Source organism: Penaeus monodon, chromosome 21 (genome assembly GCF_015228065.2).
Source record: "Penaeus monodon isolate SGIC_2016 chromosome 21, NSTDA_Pmon_1, whole genome shotgun sequence".
Lineage (NCBI taxonomy): Eukaryota > Metazoa > Arthropoda > Malacostraca > Decapoda > Penaeidae > Penaeus > Penaeus monodon.
Window position 1 is genome coordinate 41,394,640 of NC_051406.1, and position 287 is coordinate 41,394,926.

Below are 287 nucleotides of genomic sequence, written 5' to 3' on the forward strand. Positions count from 1 at the left end.
CCTCCTCAGCATGGGGGAAGGGCCTTCGCCCGTGTAGTCCTCAACAGACTGCAGTTGCTCGCAGAGCGTGTATACCCCCCAGGGCCCCGTGTGGGGTTAGAGCGGGAAGATCAACCATCGACATGATCTCCCTACGACAGCTCCAGGAGAAATGCGGCGAACAGAGGCGACCGCTTTACATCACATTTATTGACCTATCGACCTCGTCAGCAGGAACAGCCTCTTCAATCTGCTGCAGAAGATTGGATGCCCCCCTAAGCTCCTGAGGATGATAAGGTCTTTCCATG